Here is a 17,760-nt window from a genome sequence, read left to right on the forward strand (position 1 = left end):
AAGCTGGAGAAGCTGAATCACTCCTGATCTTAGGGTTTCTTCAAATGGGAAGCTAACCTTTTGATAATTTTTTTTCCCTATAACATTAGCTACATTGACATGGTAACCACATTAGACCTGAAATTCCACAAACCTACTTTCACTGATTCTTTATGTAGCATCAAACTCGACTGTACTTGAACTTACTTCGATCAATGGACTCACCGTAATGAAATGCTCGTTGGTGCATGAACACAGTGTAAGCCATCAGTGGTGGAAGGTGGCATCAATCATGTTATCTAATGACCCTTAAAACCTGAGTCACGGAGTCATACCATATAGAAACAGACTTTGAAAGCAGACCATGCTGACCATAATCCCAAACTAAACTAGTCCGACCTCCCTGCGCTTGGCCTGTATCCCTCCAAAGATTTCTTATTCATTTACTTGTCTGAATGTGTTCTAAACATTGTACCTTCATCCACCACTTCCTCTGGAAGTTTATTCCACACATGAACCACTCTCTGTGTAAAAAAAGGTTGTCTCTCGTGTCCTTTGTAAATCTTTCTCCTCCCACCTTAAAAATATGTCCCCTGTTCTTGAAATCCCTCCCCACCATAGGAAAAAGACAGCTGCCATTCACTTGTCTATTCCCCTCATGGTTTTATAAACCTCTACAAGGCCATCCCTCAACCTTCTACACTCCATTGAAAAAAGTCCCATCCTATCCAGCCTATCCCTATAATGCAAACCCTTCAGTCCCAGAAACATCCTGGTAAGTCTTTCCTGAACCCTCTCCAGCTTAATAATATCCTCCTATAACAGGGAGACCAGAACTGGACACTGTACTCCAGATGAGGCATCACTAATATCCTGTACAATTTCAATATGGCTTGTTTACAAATCACTTACTCACCAATAGTGTGGGTTCCAACTGTATTTAGCTTCACAATTTATGACAGCTTTGGTCCAAACATCCTCAAAAGAGATAAATCTTAGAGGTAACTGGCTACCTTTGATGTCAAGGCAGCAATTGACAGAAAGTGACATCAATTAACTCCTATAACGTTGATGTTAATCAAGTGGTAACCAATCACTGGTTGGAATCATGCCTTCCTAACCCACCAAGGTAAACATTCTCCAATGCTCTCTCCCCTCTCCCTGAACTCACATCTCTGCTTTCTTCCTCTCTTCCCCTCATACCTCTCTTCCAAGGACAACTTGTCCATGAAACGCGCTATCTACTCCTTCAACCTTATTCCTACCAAACTGTTGACCAGCCAGCCTTTTATCCTGGTTCCCATGGTGGCTGATATTGCAAAGCGTGTGAAAGAAGGCATTAATTGGGATGCATCATGGATTGAACTGAGAGCCAGGTGTTGAATGTGCTGAGCATTAGTCAGACTGTCACTGAAGTGGGCAGTCTTTGTCCTGGTTCCCGTGCATTAGTTTAGACTACTTGAGACATGCATGCACTGATTTATCAATAATTAAACGTATGATAATCGCAGGTTGAAGTACTGACGATGGTGAAAATAAAGCTACCAGACCTAAACAAATGTTTCAGAATTGAATAACTTGCACTTGACCAGTGACCATTCACCATAACTGAGTAAGCTGACTATCTAATGGGTAGTTTTGATTTTAAATCCTGTGTGAAGCTGGGAGGGAGAGAGAGAGAGAGATGCCCCTCATGTAACTGTATCTCAGAAGAAAGGTTTAGATTGAAGATGGGAAATGAAGCAGGTTGGAGATTTGCCTAGCCTTTTCTAACATCCCTCTATACCTCTGGCTAATGCCAGGAAACTCAAAAATATTCTACATTCTCAAAAAGAAATCATGTTGACCCAAGGTTTCTTGCCATACTGACATGTTTTTCATACCCTGATTATTTGGATGTTGCTGCACTCATTTTCACGGGCACTGTTCGAAGAGATGAGGGCTTTTGTGTGAGTTTTGCACATTAACAAAACAGTCCTGCTATGCTGTTAACAAAATCGTGAATGTTGGCAGTATGAAATAGCCCACAGAACGAAGCAGAGACTCATTAAATGAACCACATAAAAAAACGCTCAAGATTGATGACTCGGCAGAAGTCTGGAATATGAAGACAAAGATGGAGCTGTCTGAGCTCCCAGGGTGAACATAATTCCCAACAGCTTGTTTCTGATCTCTTAAAACAACCTGAATCCCATTAGCTATCACCCAGCTTCCTGGCATCACTCCTGTATCCAAAAGAACAAGGAATAAATCAGGGAACAGGCAAATATTACTGGAAGTTGAAATCTGGCAGAAACTGGAGGTGAACTAGAACTCCAAACGTGGTGCTCATAGGGCGTCATTTAAATCCTTGACTTCAGCACCAATCTCCAGCATTACCACAATCCGAATCCTAACCCAACAGCTAATAGCGCATGGCCAATATCTGTTGAACAGAATGGGCTTTCAGCAGCTAGGACCAGAGAATGTGTGATTGGAAATGAGCTGAATAAAAGTGAAGGGTGTAAAGGAGGAGAGATTAGATGACAAAGTGGATCATAGAGCAAGGGCATTGTAGGTGGTATTTGGGACAAGTAATGATGAATTAAAGGGGCCTGAAGAAGCTGTAAATGATCAAAAGGTATCACCCAAATGTCTGGGGTGAGTGCACTTGTAGTTTGTTTTTCCTTTCATGGGGTGTAGGCGTCACTGGCTGGCCCAGCATTTATTGTCCATGCCTAATTGCCCTTGAACTGAATGGCTTACTAGGGCCTTTCAGAGGGCAGTTGAGAATCAATCACATTGCTGTGGGCCTGGAGTCACTTGTAGGCCAGACTAGGTAAAGATGGCAGGTGTCCTTCCCTTGAGACCGAGTGGGTTTTTGTAATAGTTGCTAACACATTCATGGTACTATTCCTGGGACCAGCTCTCAGCTTTACTAATGGCACTTCGGGATTTGAAGGTGAGATTTAGCCTGATCATAAATGGATGCTGGTATTGGAAATATCAACAGCGTCGAAGGAACTCAGCAGGTTGGGGCAACGTTTGTGGAGACAGAAACAGTATTAATGTATCCAGTCTGATAAGACTTCTTTGAAGTTATCAGTGCTGTTACCACAACGTGAGCACCTCCCCAGCAAGTCCAGAAAAGTGGAAGGTGAGTAATATAAAGACAACACAGTGTGGAGTTGAAGGAACACAGCAGTCCAGGCAGCATCAGAGATGAATGAAAGCTGATGTTTTGGGTTGGGACCCTTCTTCAGAAATGGTGGAGGGGGAAGGGAGCTCTGAAATATTTAGAGAGAGGAGGGGTAGAGCTGGGGAAGGTGATATGTGAGTGCAGGTAGGGAGTGGTGAGGTTTGGTCAGTGAGGTGGGAGGGGCAGATAGGTGGGAGAAAAGACGGACAGGTCAAGGAGGCGGGGGTGTGAGGGGGGGTTGGTCATGGGATGAGGCTTGGGGTGGGGAGATTTTGAAACTAGTAAAGTCCACATTGAGACCAATGGGTTGTGGGCTCCCAAGGCGGAATGTGAGGGGCTGCTCCTCCAGTTTCTGGGTGGTGTCATTGTGACACTGGAGCAGGACTAGGATGTATATGTCATCCAGAACTGAGAGGGGGAGTTGAAGTGGTTCGCGACTAGAGGGTGTTGTTGTGAACAGAACTCTGGATTCAACATATCATTCTCCGCCACTCCCGCCACTTGCAATCTGATCCCACAACCAAGGATATATTTTCCTCCCCACCCCTATCTGCCTTCTGTAGGCACCACTCTCCCTGCGACGCCCTCGTCCACTCCCCACTAGACCCATCACCCCCAGCACCTTTCCCTGCAACCGCAGAAGGTGCTACACCTGCCCCTACACCTACCCCCTCACCCCCATTCAAGGACCCCAAAAAAACCTTCCACATCAGACAGAAGTTCACCTGCACATCCACTAATGTGGTCTATTGCATCCACTGTTCCCGATGTGGCCTCCTCAACATCGGTGAGACCAAGCGGAGGCTGGGAGACCAGCCCCACTACTCCCTACCTGCACTCACCTATCACCATCCCACCTACCTTCCCCAGCCCCACCCCTCCTCTCTTTATATATTTCAGAGCTCCCTTCCCCCTCCCCCTTTCTGAAGAAGGGTCCCAATGCAAAATATAAGCTCTCCTGTTCCTCTGATGCTGCCTGGCCTGCTGCCTTCCTCCAGCTCCACATTGTGTTATCTCTGACTGCAGCATTGGCAGTTCCTACTATCCCTAATATAAAGACAGGATGCTTTTCTTCAATTGAGCTTCATCAGAACAAAGACTATTGGTGACAACAATGTACAGATCCTCTCGTATTGGGATTTCCTCCCAATCTTTCACTGCTGAATTGAGAAATGATACTGAAGTGAGTTTCCTTACTTCAGCATTAAGAGACCATTGATGGTAGTCAATGTTCAGGAATTGCAGTTTGCATGTGAAGGCAAATGAGTGGGAAGCTCTTTTGGTTTCTGATAAACAGTATTTTACAAGTTGCTATGATATTGTACAGAAATGCTGAGTACCTTATTCATGACGCATAAAGCAGTCGTATACATTGTTACCTTCATTACTGTGATAGGAGTGACTGGTCCTTTAAAACAACACTGGCTCATATTTGAGATAACAAGATGTAGAGCTGGAAGAACACAGCAGGCCAAGCAGCATCGGAGGAGTGGGAAAGCTGACGTTTTGGGCCTAGACCCTTCTTCAGAAAATCAATTTTTTTCTGAAGAAAGGCCTAGGCCCGAAACATCAGCCTTCCTGCTCCTCTGATGCTGCTTGGCCTGCTGTGTTCATCCAGCTCTACATCTTGTTATCGCAGATTCTCCAGCATCTGCAGTTCCTACTATTACTGGCTTATATTTAACAGCTTTATGCCTCAGACTCGAGAGGAGAGTGTTAATGCATCATTTTGTTTATGACTCGGGTCAGTGTTTCTCACTGCGACTGAAAAATAGGAATTTATTCTTGATTAAGTTGTCCATGAAATAATAGACAATTCAAAATACAATTGACTGATGAGTGGCAGATGGAGATTAATCTCAATAACTGTGGGTTGTCGGATTTCAGAAGGCAAACCAGGGCTGGGCTTAATGGTAGAGATAGTAGGAACTGCCTATGCTGGAGTCTGAGATAACACAGTGTGGAGCTGGAGGAACACAGCAGGCCAGGCAGCATCAGAGGAGCAGGAAAGTTGATGTTTCAGGTCGGGACCCTTCTTCAGAAAAGGGCTTTATGGTAGATTCCTGATGAGTATTGCTGAGAAAAGAGACTTGGAGTGCAGGTTCACAGTTCCTTGAAAGTGGGGTTGCAGGTCGATAGGGTGGTAAAGAAGGCACAGAAGCAGAAATTGCTGGAAAAGTTCAGTGGGTCTGGCAGCATCTGTGAAGAAAAGTCAATTTTAACATTTCAGGTCTGGTGATCCTTTCTCAGAACCAGGTCACCAGACCTGAAATGTTAATAGATGTTGCCAGACCTGCTGAGTTTTGGCAGCAATTTCTGTTTCTGTTTCTGATTTACAACATCTGCAGTTCTTTTTGGTTTTTATTTGGTGAAGAAGGCGTTGGATATGCTTGCCTTTCTTGGTCAGTGCATTGAATGTAGGAGTTGGGAGGTTATGTTGCAGCTATACAGGACATTAATTAGGTCACTTTTGGAATGCTGCATTCCATTCCGGTCTCCCTACTATAGAAAAATGTTAAACTTGTAAGTGTGCAGAAAAGATTGACAAAGATGTTGCTGGCATTAGAAGGTTTGATCTGTAGGGAGAGACTGAATAGGCTGGGGTAATTTTTCCTGGAGCGTTGGAAGCTGAGGGGTGACCTTGTAGCGGTTTGTAAAACTATGAGGGATCTGGATAGGGTGAATAGCCGAGGTATTTTTCCCAGAGAAGAGGAGTCCAAAACTAGAGGGCAAAGGTTTAAGGTCAGAGCAAAAAGATATAAAAGAGAGCTAAGAGGCAACTTTTTCATGAAGAGAGTGGTGGGTGTACGGAATGAGCTGCCAGAGGAAGTGGTGGAGGCTGGTTCAATTACATTTGAAAGGCATCTGGATAAATAGGAAGGGTTTTGGGGGATTATGGACCAAATGCTGGCAAATGGGAGTAGATCAATTTAAGATATCTGGTCAGCATGTACGAGTTGTATTGAAAGGTATGTTTCCATGCTGTACCTCTCTATGACTGTATGTGGCTAAGTCCTCTGGCACAACCGTAGGCAACCAGTCTTCTCCTGAACTCGAGCTAACAAAATGTGGAGCTAGATGAACACAGTAGGCCAAGCAGCATCAGAGGAGCTGAACTCATGTGACTTTTGTTCCTTCCACAACCGAGCTTTCTTGAGATCTGTCTGTGGGCCATTACCGAACCAATCTCAGTTTAAGGGCTACTTTGCAACCACCAGAAATTAGTTGCCTGTAATGAAGACAGGGAAGAGATTTTCAATGTGTCAAACTGGATTGGATTTGATTGCAGGTTCAGAGGTGTCAATCCTGAGTCCAATCTGCTATGCATCTCATCCTCAAATAAATGGGTTCTTTTTGGTGTGACACAGTGGGAGGTCTCCCAATCTGCCTTAGATTTTCTTGTCATCTATAGCATCCCACAAAAAAAATCTGCAGCAATTGGCAGTTAGCTTCCTTCTCATGCATTCCACAACTCAATGATTAGTGTAATTGCTACTTTAGCTGACGTATGGTTTTCATTCCATCTGGGTCTGATTGAATTCTACATGGAGATACAATAATCACTTGAAACATCGCATTCCCTCTAGTGGGAACATCCCTGAATTCACAGGAATGTTGAGAACAAAGCCCATCCATGCCTTTAATGAATTCAGCCACACAAACGTAAAATTCCCTTCTGCCCACATGCCATAGTGGTACGGAGGAGATTCAGCATGAGCAAGCCGTAAGTTGCCAATAAATGGGCTTTTGTCTTTCCCCATCAATCATGTTGCCTGGGTATTCAGTTCCACAGTTATCAGCTGCCCTCAGGGCCAGTGTTTCCTCTAACTTCTGTTTGATCACCTGTTTGGTACACTGCACCTCCCTTTGAAGGTTGGAGTCCAGTACAATCCCTTAAAGGGATCACTGCCTATGTGCAGCCCACTTTGCCACTCCCTGCATTGCCATACACCCATTCAGTGCTGGAGGGATGTATGACTCAGCACTCCCATCAGGTGTGAGCTCAGACAAAGTAGGGACGATATTTCAAGTGTGTGTTGTTTTGTGCACCAACCACCAATTTGGGAACGTACAGCGATAATAGGAACTGCAGATGCTGGAGAATCCGAGATAACAAGGTATAGAGCTGGATGGACACAGCAAGCCAAGCAGCATCGTGGGAGCAGGAAGGCTGACACTTTGGGCCTAGACCTTCCAGATGAAGGGTCTAGGCCCGAAAAGTCAGCCTTCCTGCTCCTGTGATGCTGCTTGGCCTGCTGTGATCATCAAGCTCTACACCTTATTATCTGGGAACATGCAGTTGGTTTTCCATGGTTTCCAGTACAAATAGCAGACGGGCAATGCCCTTTCCATGGGCATGTATTTAAAAGGGGCAGCATGGCATCTTTATCTCCCACTGGGGGAGATGTAAGGTTATTTCTAACAGTGGCAGCCCTGAATGAAATAAGCCAATTCAGGGCAAGTAAAGGAATGGAAAATGGAGCCAGCTGCTCTGATTGAGTATGGTGTTACCCAATAGTAATCATGGACTAGCCACAGATATGGATGCACTAACACAGCCTTAGCCTTCTGCACTGTGTTTAGAAAATACCTTCCTCACAAACACGTAAGTGTACTTCACGTGTATAACTTATCTACCAAACATCTACGTTTATTAAGGAATCAGTCACAAAGATGACGAAGCATATGCACTCAGCTCTTCTCCTCACCAACATGTTATCAACAAACAGGTGAACATACATATACTGTGTGAATGGGTCGGTTAGCTCAGTTGGCTGGTTTGTGGGGCAGAGTGATGCCAACAATGTGGGTTCAATTCCTCAAGTCCCTATGAGGAAGTGTGCTGTCCCTCAGGTGATACCAGCCCCAGTCATCTCTCTCCCTAATGAGAGTCCTGTGAGACTGTGGTAACTTTATCTTCATGTTTGAATAGGGGCGTTGAGATCATAAGGAGGATCTATTCCCCGTTTTCCATTCCTAACTAGAATGAAATTAGCCACATATCTGTCTGTTTTCCTGTTTTCATTTCAGAGGGCTAGGCCACGGACTTCCATTGGATTGATCCAAGCTTACTGTAGCCTGACTGACGAGGAACCTCTCCTGTGTTTACTGCCTACTATCACAGAGGCAGTGCGAGATTTACAGGCTGACCATCAACCTGTTTGGTTATATTAAACATGTGTCTTCCATGGCCAATATGTCATGGGATAGGGCTTGAATCATAAATCTCTGATCCAGAAGTAGGCATGCTACCCACTGCATCACAAGACTTCCGCTAGCCTCATTGGCTCATTGTTTATGTCATGATAGACACTGATTTAATAATTCAATAGGATGCGCTCTGTTCAAAATATAGAGAGCAAATAAACAACAGGAGAAACACGGCAGGTCTGGCAGCATCTATAGAGACAAACACAGACTTAACATTTTGAGTCCAATGACCCTTCATTGGAACTGAAAGTAGTTGAGAAAACATAGTATTTATCCTGATAATGGGGCAGAAGCGAAGGGGCTTGACAGTGAATCGAATGCTTAGAGATGTTGCTCAGAGAGAGAGAGAGAGGGGGATAGGCACACAAAGGGTTTGATGATGATGAGTTCTCTCTGAGTGAGAGATAAATGTTGGGTTAGGGTGCTAATGAAAAATGTAAATGGTAGAAAAAGGATTGGCCGGACGGGGAGCAGCCCATTCAGTGGAGAACCTAGAGCTGTAGGGCAGGGTATTATGTTAAACCCAATGTTGTGCCCTGAGGCCTGTAAGGCACCTAGGCAAAAAATGAGGTGACATTCCTCCATCTTGCATTGAACCACACTGGAGCACTGCAGCAAGCCTGAGACCAAGTTGGTGGTCAGGGAGCACGGTGTTGTGTGAAAGTGGCAGGCAACTGGAAGCTCGATCAGAGATAGTACAAACTGCGGATGCTGAAGTCAGAGATAACACAGTGTGGAGTTGGAGGAACACAGCAGGTCAGGCAGCATCAGAGGAGCAGGCAAGTTGATATTTTGAATTGGGATCCTTCTTCAGAAATGTCCTGACCTGAAACATTAACTTTCCTGCTCCTCTGATGCTGCTTGGATTGCTGTGTTCCTCTAACTGGAAGCTCAAGGTCATTTATACAGATTGAACGTAGGTATTCTTCAAAGTGGTTGCTCAGTCTACATTTCATCTCCTCAATTCAGAGAAGACCTTTTGATGTGGGGCTTGGTGGGGTGGAAAGTGAGGACTGGGGGACCCTATTGGTAATGTGGCAGGGAAGGAAAGGGATGAGAGCAGATGTGCAAGAAAATGACTGGTAACACATTAAAAAATAGGAGCAGGACGAGACCATTTGGCCCTTCGAGTCTGCTGTGCCATTTGTTATGATCATGGCTGATCATCCTACTTAGTATCCTGTTGCCACTTCCCTCCTTTAGCTATATGAACTATATCTAACTCCTCCTTGATAACATGAAATATTTTTGCCTCAACTGCTTTCTGAGGCAGAGAATTCCACAGGCTCACCACTCTCTGGGTGAAGACTTTTCTCCTCATCTCAGTCCTAAGTGGCCTACGAGGTATCCTTAGAATGTGACCCCCTGATTCTGGACTGACTCATCGTTGGTAACATCATTCCTGTGTTTATTCAGCATTGTCCTGTTAGAGCTTTATAAGTAACAAGTGATTGCAGTCATTTGATTTATGAACTATCAGGTGGGAAGGCTCAACACTAACTTCTCCCATCCTCTACAAACTGAAATCACTCATTTTTGATAATATTTTAGCTCATTAGCTAACCTCCCAGGCACCCTCACCAAAGTTTTCCCTTCTGTCCTAAAGTCAGGTTCCCCAACTATTATGGCCCCTCATCCTGGCTTCACCTGTAAGTGGGACATTTCTTTTTTGCTGCGTCTACCTAATCAAAATCTTTCACAATTTTGAAGACAGGGTCACTCCATCTGCCTGCTGTCATCTCGAGTGAAAAGCCCCAAAGTGATCAGTATGTCTTGATGGATTTTTAAAATCAACAAAATTGGTAGCACTTTCCACCATCCCCCAAAACAAGCCCCCAACCCAGGACTGACCCAGGTGCTCGGTGCAGCTCAGGAAGGCCCTAAATGCATCACAATCCTTCCATCAATTTGATGCAACTTCGGTCTCCTCCCTATTGTATCTGTGAACTGGCCCCTTCTATGTTTCATCATCTGGTCATCTGCACTTTTTTGACTGGGAGATGGTGACATAATGGTTAACATCACTGGACTAGTAATGCAGAGGCCTAGACTAATGGTCTTGGGGCACATTGACTCAATTCCTACCATGGGAATTGGTGAATTTTAAAACACAAGTGACAAACGTGCGATATATAAAGCCAATCTCTGCCAGGGTAACCTTGAAAATTATTGTCATGTTGTAAAAACCCATCTGATTCACTAATGACCTTTAAGGAAGGCCGTTTGCTACTTCTGCCATGCCTGTCTTGGCCTCCAGATCGATAGCAATGTGTTTGTCTCTTAACTGCTGTGTGGAGTGGCTAAGCAAACCACTCTGTTCAAGGGCAATTAGGGATAGGCAACAATTGCTGGCCTTGCCAGCGATGCCCTTATCCCAACAAAGAGTAAAATAAAACAATGTCTGCATTGCACCTGCCAGCATACATGGGAGAACTCAAACCCTGGAAATAGGTTTGTAATGAGACGTCACCTATTGATTTTAAATGTTTTCAAAGTCAATGTTTCCTTTGGGTTTCATAGTAGCTGTGAACAGAGGTATTATCCAGTCTAGTGTACCATCTGAAATCTAACCAGAGCTATTCAAAAGGTTAGTATCATGTCCATACATAAGTATATATGTGTAGAATAATATCGCTGATTAGATAGAGAATAATGAGTATTCGAAGATCTCCTCATTCTAAGTCTGTCACGGAATGAACGCACCATGCATACAAGGGTATCAAAACTGATAATGAGGTCAAATTTACCACTATGCACTCCAAGTTGTTTTTGTCTGTTCTTCCTGGGAAATATTTATTCAGTTTTCTACCTCAGACTCATGGGTCTTTTATGTTATTTACAGATTCTATTGTTTGCATCATCTGAAAGAAATCATTCAAATGTTCTCCCCAGTCCTCATGTGTGCATTGGTGTAATGCTTAAATCCATGAAAATTCCATGGAAATGTGGTAAACCAAAATTTTGTTCTTAGTTTTCTGTATCTTTGCCGAAGATCATTCACGAGGAAAGATGCAGAGAGGAGGATGCTGTTGCCAACACTTTTGATACAGTTCAGCCTCCGAGCAGCGGGTAAATGTCCCCCAAGGCAGACGCCGAGATACACAATGATGCAGAATCACCGAGCAGAAACTGATAGACAAGTTCCATGCCTATGAAAACAGCCTTAACCATGATCTTGGGTTCCTGTTGCTCTACAGGTGACCCTACTGTACTGTTCTGTATTGACAGCATCACCTTGATAAATTGTTATGATCTCTCTACCTTAATTAGTTGGTACAGTTTTGAATTACTTATCACACTTTCTCACACACATGCTCACACACACTCACACTCTCACACACATTCTCACTTTCACACACATGCACATGTACACACACAGTGTTTCACACAAACACACTCACACTCACACAGACCCTCTCTCACACACACTCTCACACACATACTCTCCTACACACATATACTCTCTCACAAGAACACACTGTCTCCCTCTCCATCCACCACACACAGACACACACACACGTAAATCTATGGGGTGAATCATTTCATCCAAGATGTTTGTTTATTTGCAGATGCATTCTGTTTTGTTCAAAAAACACACAATTTGTAGTCACAGTCGTCAGTGTGGCATCTTATCAATTTCAGCATTTGGAATAAAACCAGCCTGATTCTAGGCAAAAACTCTGAGACAGATTCTGAACAAAGCTTCACACCTAAACTGCCTGACCTGAGATGTCACCTTTTGTATATTCCAATCACATTGCCTGATTGTCATGACAGCACAGCTCTGACATTGACTTTATAAACACTTTACTCACGCTCTAACACTCTGGGTCACCTGCAGAGTCTTATTATCTGACACTCCACTCACACTGGTTATATGATCTTTTGAACAAAAACAGAAGTTGCTGAAAAAGTTCAGCAGCATCAGTGAAGAAAAAAAATCAGAATTAATGTTGTGGGTCTGGTGATGCTTCCTCAGAACTCAGTTGTATGATCTTTTGATCTGTGCCCTTGAATTCCCTGCCTATGAACTCTGTGCCTGTGCGCTCTCCCCTCTCAGTGCACCTGACGTAGGGCTGTGCTCCAAAAGCTTGTGTGATTTCAAATAAATTTATTGGACTATAATCTGGGGTTGTGTGACCTCTGACTTTCGAAACAGTTCTACAGATTACTGCGGGTTGTCCACAGTATGAAATTCGGGGAGTTAGGTGAACACAGGATATTAAATGTTATGAATGCTGAACTCTTTATAATGCTTACTGGAGATCTGCATTGCCACAACTTTAACTTTTATTTGTAGTTTCTTTCAATTGTTAGTTAATAGTAACAAAATGCCTGTCAGTTAAATAGTTAATTAATTAGATGGGTAGAGGAAGTGATTGCTGTCAACAGATTGACTCATGCCTTTGGAATTTTTGCTGGTATGAAACCTGGAGGCTTTGCAAATGCATACAGTATGGTTCTACAGAGCACTGTTTCTACAGATTATTATACACTGAAGAAATAAGCCAAGAGGTACTGCCCAATGCGTTTTTCAAAACTGTGGTCTGAAAAATGGAGCATGGAATCAGCAAGACCTGATACCTAAAGTCTAGAAATGTTAATTAAAATTGTTTAAATAAACTGCTACCTGATTTTTTAAAGAGAGAATGGAGACATTCTTTTTAAGGTCATGGCATCTACTTTCTTTAATTTGTAACTCTGTATTTGTCAAGAGTCAATCTAATTCAATATTAACATTAGAATTGTAGAATTTCCACATTGTGGAAGCAGGCCATTCAGCCCATTGTGACACCGACCCTCAGAACAGCATCTCACCCTATCCCCATAATAACCACGTCTAACCCACCTAACCTACACGTCCATGGACACTATGGGCAATTTAGCACGCCAATCCACCTAACTTGTGCATTTTTGGAGGAAACTGGAGCACCCATCTTAGAGTCTGGATTGGTATATGCAACTATGATGTTGAAGCCATCACAGAAACTTGGCTGAGAGAAGGACAGGACTGGAAGCTCAATGTTTTAGGGTTTGGATGTTTCAGGTAAGATAGAGAGGGACGCACAAGGTGTGTGGGGAATTGCATTACTGATTAAGGAGAATGTCTCCACAACATTAAAAGAGGACATCTTGCAGGGCTCATCCAAAAGGCCATATGGGTAGAATTTAGGAATAAGAAAGGTACATTCAATATGATGGGCTTATACTACAGGCATCCCAATAGTCAGTGGTAGATGGAGGAACAGACATGTAGGCAGACCATAACAAGATATAAAAACATCAGAGTTGTTTTAAGTAGGTGATTTCCCCAAAATTGATTGGAACTCCCTTATTGCTAGGGTCTTAAATGTAGTAACATTTTTTAGAAGAATCCAGGAGATTTGTTTTGAAACAATATATAGATAGTCCAACTAGGGAAGGGGCTATACCAGATCTGTTTTGGAACAGGTAGCCAATGTGTTGGGCTTGTCATTTGGAGCATGTGGAACATTTCAGTTGTCACACAGTTTACAGGGAACGTTGATCCAAGGGAAGGGGATTTAGGTACGAGGTGAAGTTAGAGAAGCTAGGGCTGTTCTCCATGTAGCAATTGAGAGGAGATTTGATTGAGGTGTACAAAACTCTGCTAGGTTTAGATAAGGTGGGCAAAGAACTGTGGTTCTCATCAGCTGATTAGCCTTGCAGGGACTAAAGAAATACAGGTTTTAGGTGTTGGGCAAGATATGCAGCAAGGATCTGAGGTAGATAATTTCTTATGTGACCTGCTTCCCACCGCCAATAAGAATGGTGGGAGTGGAGATGCTCCATGACTCAAAACAAGATTGAAGGGCACATGAGAGACATAAAATGGAAGGGCTATGGGGATTGAATATAGGACTGAGCCTGACTGGATTGCCTTAAAGAGAACTGGTAGGGTTCTGATGGGCTGAATGGACCCTTTCTGAGCTAAAATTACTCTACAATTCTCTGTCTCTGTATTTCACATACTTGATTATAATTTGAGATCATGGTTTGGATGAAAATGTTCATTTCAGCCGGAAATCTGCACCCATTGGAGATATAACATTGAAATTGTTGAGCTTATTTCAATTCAGTTTGATTTTATGCCAAGTAGTGCCTCCTCAGGATAAAGCTTGTTGGTTTTCATCAGATATCCTGCCTGATGTCTGAATCATTGATGAGGAGGAATCCCTTTTAGAGGCACCTCGGGTCAGTTGGAGCTTCTCTACGATCCTGGGGGCAGACTCTGCGATGGATTGCTGTCTCATACACTCACTGCCTGAGGTGAGACCACCTCGCGGATTGCTCCAAAAACATCTGCGTTAAACGAAACAGACAACCTCTGACTTAAGTATCTCATAGCGGAACCCGACTGAAACACACAACTGTCGAAAGATACTGCTGGAAGACTGAATGCATGATCAAAGTTCCAGAAACGCTCCTTTCAAAGGCCTTTCTTCACTCCACCCTGCGAAAGCGATTGTGAGATGCTTTTGACACATTCCTGTTCCACGCTGGGTGCAATTTAAAACATTGCTAAGGTGGAGGCAAACAGCAAACTGGAAGATCAAGAATTGCAACTCTTGACATTTTGTTGTTTAGCGAAGGGCAGTAGTCAACAATACTAGTCCCATTTCAGTCTCATTGTATAGCTGTCCTTGCTCCTGGATTGGTGAAGTTTTGACATCTACAGCAGTCACCTGCAAATGTCTGAAGGTGGGGGAGTGCCTCACAGGTTTTGAGGAGCAAGTGGATGGGAATTGGATCTGTGTAGCAGGCATTTTGAACTCAGAGAGTTGTGTAATGTTGAACAACCTTCTTAGGCCCCGAGAGATAGCAAGAACTGCAGATTCTGGAATCAGAGGCAACACAGTGTGGAGCTGGAGGAGGTCAGGCAGCATCAGAGGAGCAGGAAGGCTGACGTTCCAGGTCGGGACCCTTCTTCAGAAGTGGGGAGGGGGAAGGGAGCTGGGAAATGAATAGAAAGAGGAGGGGTGGGGCTGGAGAAGGCAGGTGGGATGATGATAGGTGAGTGCAGGAAAACAGCCCCCCTCCGGTGATCAAAAATGCCCTCAACTGCATCTCTTCCATTTCCTGCACTTCTGCCCTCACATCCCCTCCCCCCAATAAAAATAAAGACAGAATTCCCCCTTGTCCTCACATATCAACCCACCAGCCTCCATATCCAATGTATCATTCTCTGCCACTTCCGCCGCCTACAATCCAACCCCACGACCAAAGGGATAGTCCCCTTTCCCATCCCCATCTGTCTTTCGTAGGGACTGCTCTCTGCGAAATTCCCTCATCGGTCCACACTAGCTCCACCACCTCCTGTACCTTTCCCTGCAACTGCAGGAAGTGCTACACCTGCCCCTACACGCACCTCCTCACCGTTATTCAAGGCAGAAAGCAAGCCTTCCACATTAGACAGACGTTCACCTGCACATCCATCAAATTGTTCAACTGTACCCACTGCTCCCGATGTGGCGTCCTTTACATCGGTGAGACCAACCGGTGGACTCAGAGACTGCTTCGCAGAGCATCTGCACTCTGTTTGTGACAAACAACAACACCTTCTGGTGGCCAACCATTTTAACTCACGTCTCGCTCTCTGGGTAACACGTCTGACCTGGGCCTCGTCCAGTGCCACAATGACGCCACACACAAATTGGAGGAGCAGCACCTCACATTCCGCCTCAGGAGCCTGCAGTACGATGGACTAAACATAGATTTTTACCAGTTTTATAATCTCCCCACCCTTGGCCTCATCCCATGCCCAACCCTCCGTCTCATTCCCACCTCCTTGACCTGACACAACCTGTCAATCTTTTCTCCCAGAGATAGTAGGACTGCAGATGCTGGAGAATTTGAGATAACAAGGCATAGAGCTGGATGAACACAGCAGGCCAAGCAGAATCAGAGGCGAATGGAAGCTGATGTTTTGGGTCTAGACCCTTCTTCAGAAAAAAACGTCAGCTTTCCTGCTCCTCTGATGCGGTTTGGCCTGCTGGGTTCATCCAGCTCTACGCCTTGTTATCTCAATCTTCTCTCCCACCTATCCACCCCTCCCACCTTACCAACCAATCCCCACCACTCCCTATTTGCACTCACCTAAACCATCCCACGTCTCTTCCCCAGTCCCACCCCTCCTCCTTCTATTTATTTTCCAGCTCCCTTTCCCCTCCCCACATCTGAAGAGGGGTTCGATCTGAAACATCAACTTTCGTGCTCTTCTGAAGCTGCCTGTCCTTCTTAGGCCTGCTTCTGTTTTACAAGTTACGTTAAGCTTGCAGATCAATATCAGTTTTCACTGGGTCCCAATGTCTGCACCACAAGGGTACATGTAGTGGCACAGAATCCCAGAATTCTGCAGCTTCATGTGATGCTGGTTTAAAGCAATAGTTACAGAACACTGCATTTAGTTCTCAGTGAACAATGTAGAAACCCTCACTTTTTTCCTTTTATTTTTCTAATTTTTTTGGTGGAACTATGTGTGCAGTTAGGGTTAATTGAACACTGAACATTTGTGTGTTTTAAAAAATGAAGCTGTTTGTTGTTGTTCTGGAAGATAATGTAACCTGATTACTAATCTGTGGAACTCGATGGATGATTAGTCATTGTGTGTTGCTATGCCCAGAGCTAGCAGCTAGTTGGATGTTGTGTTGGTCAATTAATGGAGAATGGATACTAAACAGCCAATCACAGAGATTATTGATTGAATAGAGAAGAAGGGGATGTAAACTGGCATTGACTGCTTTGGGTAAGTGCAGAGAGATTTTTGAAAGTTTCAGAACTGGCCGCTGTTTTTTTTTTGCTTTCTAATTTTCTGTCCAGTTGAAGAATTGTTGAATGCCCTGAAGAAAGAATTCCAGTGTGTTTGAAATAAGTAAACATGTCTGGAAGTTAACTGATACTATTTTCATTCACTAGTGATTTTGAAATGAGATATATAATTATGTGCTTTTGAAAAACTCATTATCCAAGAATTGCATGAAGGTTTGGTACCCATCATTTGATGCATTTTAATTGAACTGCCAAATTATAATTCTTCTATTTTTTCTTTTCAGTTTACTTGTTACCTGTGTGTGTCAATCTGTCTCTGTGAATGCAATTGTGATCAAAGAAGGTTGAGTTTAAGTTCTAAGTATTAATTAGATTACTTTGTTTATGTTTGTCCTGCTAAAATTATGATAATACATTATTCATTTTTGTTTTAATTATAGACTTGGTGCCCAAGATCTGTTATTTGCAGGAACAATTGGTCAAATTTTGAGGGTCATTAAATATTTAATTTTCAATGTGTTGTGAATCTAGTGACAATGAAGCTGATTTGGTTTGGTTTACTACCAGCATGTACTAAGAGGGAAATGCAGTGAAGATTTTCTCCG

The 17,760-nt window shown here is 43.7% G+C and overlaps 1 long non-coding RNA gene across 1 annotated transcript in view; it reads left to right on the forward strand.

Moving 5' to 3' along the window:
• The window catches only part of LOC125462646 (uncharacterized), a 28,419-nt gene extending 15,433 nt beyond the window's left edge, over positions 1-12,986 (forward strand). Inside the window, exon 3 of the long non-coding RNA XR_007249689.2 lies at positions 11,361-12,986. This is a non-coding gene — a long non-coding RNA (uncharacterized LOC125462646). The remainder of the gene's footprint in view (positions 1-11,360) is intronic.
• The last annotated feature ends 4,774 nt before the right edge of the window (positions 12,987-17,760 follow it).

The sequence above is a fragment of the Stegostoma tigrinum genome, chromosome 21 (genome assembly GCF_030684315.1).
Source record: "Stegostoma tigrinum isolate sSteTig4 chromosome 21, sSteTig4.hap1, whole genome shotgun sequence".
NCBI classification, from domain to species: domain Eukaryota; kingdom Metazoa; phylum Chordata; class Chondrichthyes; order Orectolobiformes; family Stegostomatidae; genus Stegostoma; species Stegostoma tigrinum.